General features: G+C 36.2%; 1 long non-coding RNA gene across 1 annotated transcript; it reads right to left on the minus strand.

The window, feature by feature from the left end:
• Positions 1-906: 906 nt before the first annotated feature.
• On the minus strand, positions 907-3,597 carry LOC122972728. The gene is made up of 6 exons (XR_006399832.1): positions 3,456-3,597; positions 2,423-2,526; positions 2,234-2,337; positions 2,062-2,118; positions 1,667-1,765; positions 907-1,142 (listed from the first exon to the last, which is right to left on the minus strand). It is a non-coding gene; the product is annotated as an uncharacterized LOC122972728 (long non-coding RNA).
• Between the last annotated feature and the right edge of the window lie 1,450 nt (positions 3,598-5,047).

Below are 5,047 nucleotides of genomic sequence, written 5' to 3' on the forward strand. Positions count from 1 at the left end.
AGAGAGTTTTGTTGCATGGAAGGCAGTCTGTTTATAGGCACATCAAATTACTTGAAATAGCTTTACTTAATAATTACTTAAAATGCTTAGATAATAATATAGATAATTCATTATATAATGACTTATCTAAGAAGATCACATACAGAAAATTACTTAGATAACTAACCTACTGTGGTACTACTCTATACTATACTGTATAACTATATAAAACTTTGTTTCAACATCTTACTTTTCAACATTGAATAAACTACAGATTGCCTTTCCTTTTCATTCTACACTGTACACAATTGAGCATTCAATTACAACCTAGTTTGCAACTGGATCAACATATGACAATACTGACTGAATCAGTGATTTACATATTCCATGTTTTAAATGCATTCCTCAGGTGTTTATCATATGTATGCAACTTGCTGTGTATAACTTGCAGTACTACTATTCCTATACCATGTACACAAATGTAAACATCTCTACATAACTCACTAGTAAAGCTTGAATGTGATCACATGGGACTCCCTGGAAGAAGAGATTATGGCACCTTCCTGAATAAATATGAGGGAAAGCAACTGTTTCAATTTCTGTTTCATAGATGGAAAGAAGGTCTTTTACAGACATAGTTAGACTTCCAAACTATTCTATCTGTAGTGCAGGAGTGGGATGTTCCACATTGTATGGGAGAAAAAAAGCACTGTATAAGATGCCAGAATGAAAAACGAAAACATAACCATACGTATGTATTAGAATATATATATATACACATATATATTAGAATACACACACACACACACACATATATATATATATATATATTTTTTTTTTTAATTCAGAGAGGGAGGAACTGCTCAGGCGACAACAGTAAAACATTAAACTGTAACAAAACAAACAAAAAGAAGTTCCACTCCAGGCAATGATTGAAGGCCCCATTTATTAAAAATGGGGTGTGGGAAAACATAGTACAATGACTAAATCCTGACATTTTTTCCCCTGTGAATTCCTGAATGTTGTTAAAACAAAATTTTAAACTGTTGCTGGGCAGCAGTACATGAGAAGAAGGTGGCAGGCCAGACTCGGTGTTGGTCGGAGCAGCTTGAGGGTTGAAAACTGACGTGGAGCCACAGTGGAGGCTGTTTCTGTGCAGCCACCTGGGAAAGAGCAGAAGGTTGTGGGGGGAATAAAAATAATCACAAAATGTTTTAAAAGAAAGGTTCTAACATCCATAATTACAAGATAATCTAACTAAATATATTAATGATTTAATACTTTCAGTTGCTAATAAATTTATATCATAATTTCTGCTCTTGGTACATGAGTCTGAGCAGCAGCAGTGGGCTTGGCGGTGGTCACATCAACTCTGTTGAAAGAGTTGAAAGAGAGGCTGCTGTGCAATGGCAGCCTCTCCCTGAGCATGAAACAGCCTGTCTCTCTGTATCATGATCCCAGGCTGGGGAGTCAAAATGGAGCACAAAAAATGTGTTTATTACAATCCAGAGAGAGAAAACGTTACAGATTTAAAAATATTGAAAACAGCAGAAGAGTTGACATGAGAGAAGGGGAGATGAGCTCAGACAGAAATGTTATTCAGTAATTAAAACAGGCTCCTGCTTCTCCTGGAAGCGAGGCGAGTCGCAGCATGATCGATGTGCTGCTTCACTTGTGAGCAACCTACCACATAGATGGGCAAAGTCTTCAGGGTGAGTGTGACGGAGCAGTGAGAGCATCCTTCCTATTGTCCAGCTCACAACTTTGCACAATGTCCCTCCAGTTCCTGGTCAGATGAAGTTGAGGACAAATAAACTATTGCTGTCTCCTCCACTGATAGAAAGCAATATGGCTATGTTGTTCAGACATAGCCCCCTCAAAGTTACCGACCTGTAGCACCTAGCTTATCAAACCATCAATATCTTCAAAAGAACAAACTGATTTGCCATGAACCCAGAAACACACACTACAATTAAATTTGAATTTGTGACAAACAATGAAAATAAAAGCTGTAAAATATGTAAACAGAGCTAACATGTTGTAATCACATAATTAAGTGTGTTTGCAGATGAGGAATTTTACCACATGATACAGGGATCTGGAAGTTGGAGTTTTGTTTGGGAGTCTGACTGAAGAAATCTGCCAGAAAAACAGAACCCAAAAAAGAGATTATTTAACATTAAACAGGAGCAGCAAAAAAACAGTGACCAAAAAGTTTCAAAAATAAAAAAAAATTGTCTGAAGAATAGCTGACTTCAGTGGAGAGTTTAAAAAACCTCTCTGGACCTCCTCAGCCGTGCTGGACAAGTGCTGGATCTCACACATCAGTTTCTGGTACTCCAGGTATAATGATCATTCCTGCAGAGAGGAATGGCAGCTGTCATGAATACAAATGAGTCTTTTTGCTTGCACTAACTGCTCTCACAAACAACACACATGGTACCTTGATAGTCGAGTTTGGCTAGCTCAGCTTGTAGTTGCTCCCTGCTGCTTCTCACAGCCTGCACGGAGTCCTGATCTTTCTTGTAGCCACTGTCCGTTGAGCCGCTGTTGAAAACACAAACAGAACACATAGGTGTCCTTGTTAAACCTTAAATTTTCTTAAATTGAATGTTCAATACAGTATATATTTGTCTAGTCCTTTTTATCTTACCTGATATAAATTGAATGTGTCACCAACAAGAAGCATTTCACCTTTCTTCACTTATCTGAAATCATTTTTTTTATATAGCTTGTTTGAGAATAAACCCTGAATATTGTGGCAGTATCCCACACTGATGGGTTTCAAGTTAAACAGATGGTAGTCTGGTCAGACCTGGTGACTACTGGCCAAACAGTTTGTACCAATATCTAATGCCAAATTGTAAATACTGAGTGTGCACAATGACAAATGGGTTAATTTGTTGGATATAGGCCACTTACCAATTGAGGATAATGGTGTAAAATCCCAAAATAGGCTAACATTACAGCTGCACTGCCGATTTATAGGCTATGGTTTGTTTCCCACAATAAGAAACATTAACTTACAAGGTGAATGCTTTTCTGAGCACAATTTAACTTACATAAATGGTTAGCATAGATAATAAACACATGTGAGTATTGATCAGTAAAATTGATAAGGCTTTTAGAAGGACATGTAACCTAACGTTAGCAGCTAAGTTAACTTAGCGGGCTAGCTAACTACAGCTAAGTTACTTTGGCTAACATTAGCGGCTAAATTTGTGGTCAATATGCTTCCTATGAAAAAACTAGCAAATTAGCAGCTAACTTTGTGGCCTAACATTACATGATACACTTTGGCTTCCTGGAAACAAAGTGCCAGAAATGTCATTGTCATTCACTGACCACTACATTAACAAGCTAATTTGGCTAATGTTAGCAAACTGTGGAGTTAGCATTTCACTTACCATTGGCATATGTGACTTACTCATATCACTTTTAACGTTATGCCTTTCAAATTTTGACTTATAATTTACCTTTAAAAGTTGTATGCAGAGTTGGAAAGAAATCCTGGAGGGCCGGTCACTCTGTGGTTCCACTTGAGTAAGATAGACTTACTCAAGACTTAAGATAGTTGTGTCATTTGGATAATACAGACACAATACACACACACGCACACGCACAAATGATAAATGATTATATTTACAATTAATTAATTATATTATAATTATTATTTTACTTAGATTTTTAAATTATGTGTTGTTATTTTGTTTTTATGCTATTATTGTTATTATGCAGTTTAATATTTCATATTTGAACACTGATTTGTAAAATATATAGTCAAAATAATGTAGGCAATGATGGTTGAATGAAACCTATTTGCAAACAGGCCCATCAGTTCTTCAGAACACTTATGCACCACTCCACCACATTTCTTGTCTTTGTATGTGTTGAGTTGTGGTGCTGCTCACTGACACTTGCTGGGTTTAGGTATGGAGTCATTAGCCAACACAGTTAAAGTGCTGACACAATGATAGTGCGACTGATCTTATTGCTGTACATACAGTAGATTTATGCACTTGAATTGAATTATCATTTACAGAGCAATGCAACGTAAATAACATTGAGCATTTAAAGCCACCTTCCTGATATGTAATGTTAGCTAAACTAGCTAGCATTAGCTAATTTCATGGCATTTGTCAACTCAGTTACCAGTGGTGGAAAGTAACTAAGTACATTTACTCAAGTACTGTAAGTACACATTTGAGGAATTTGTGCTTTATTTGAATATTTCTATGTATATAGAATAATTTATATATATAAATATTTATACTCCAATACATCTCAGTGGCAAATTGTATTTTTTACTCCACTACATTTATCTGACAGCTTTAGTTAAAATTACCTTCACATTAATGAACATGTTAATGCATAAATAATTATAATCCATTGTATTTTTCTGAAATGGGCCATTCTACATAATGAGTACATTTACTTTTGTATTATTCCTACAGTGTGGTATACCTACTTTTACTTAAGTAAAAGATCTGAATACTTCTTCCACCACTGTCGGTTACAATGTATCCTGTAATTTCCTTTTCAGAGCGAAAGAGCTTAAGAGGGAAGACACTATACATATAGCACAGCTAGATTCAGAAGTGAGATGTAAATGGGACTGGGCATGGCTTAAAGTGGAGGCGAAGACTGAGGTGAAGAGAGTCCAGCACACATTGTCCCTTTCTCAGAATTTGAAGAAAGTAGACAAACTGGGACATGCCAAATGTACTCTCTGTTCAAAAGAGAAAAATTATGCCAACAAGGGCATGCATGGCCTTTTGTCACACTGCCAGGCTGACGTGCACCATCATGACAGCTATAAGTGTTTTACCTGAGAATGCAGTTCCCAAGAGACCAGAAGCCATAAGATAGCAAGTGCAGTTGCCTGTGCATACGTTTCAGTGTGTTGCAGTGGTTGTGTACATAGCTGAATAGGCTAGGCTTGATTTAAGCTACAGGAACCTAAAGTTGATATAGATATTGATGATTGAATTTGAATTATAAATTGAAAAAGACTTTTTATATTCATTGTATATCAGCTATATAATAGGAAGATATTTAAACACAAATA

This window comes from Thunnus albacares, chromosome 21, assembly GCF_914725855.1.
Source record: "Thunnus albacares chromosome 21, fThuAlb1.1, whole genome shotgun sequence".
In the NCBI taxonomy this organism is placed as follows: Eukaryota; Metazoa; Chordata; class Actinopteri; order Scombriformes; family Scombridae; genus Thunnus; species Thunnus albacares.